Source organism: Grammomys surdaster, unplaced genomic scaffold (genome assembly GCF_004785775.1).
Source record: "Grammomys surdaster isolate TR1022 unplaced genomic scaffold, NIH_TR_1.0 126013, whole genome shotgun sequence".
NCBI classification, from domain to species: domain Eukaryota; kingdom Metazoa; phylum Chordata; class Mammalia; order Rodentia; family Muridae; genus Grammomys; species Grammomys surdaster.
In genome coordinates, this window is record NW_021620828.1 from 2315086 (window position 1) to 2315289 (window position 204).

Genomic DNA, 204 nt, shown 5'->3' on the forward strand with positions numbered 1-204 from the left:
TGTGTGTGTGTGTGTGTGTGTGTGTGTGTGTGTGTGTGTGTGTGTGTTGTACACACACACAGGCATGTGCAACTCTTTCAATCTATCTACACACCAATTGAAAGGCAGGAGACTGAGATTTCACAGCAAACCCTTAAGCCTGTTTTTCTTCATCCAGATGTTGGTGATCCGATCTGCTAGTATGGACCCAGAGGGAGCCTCATC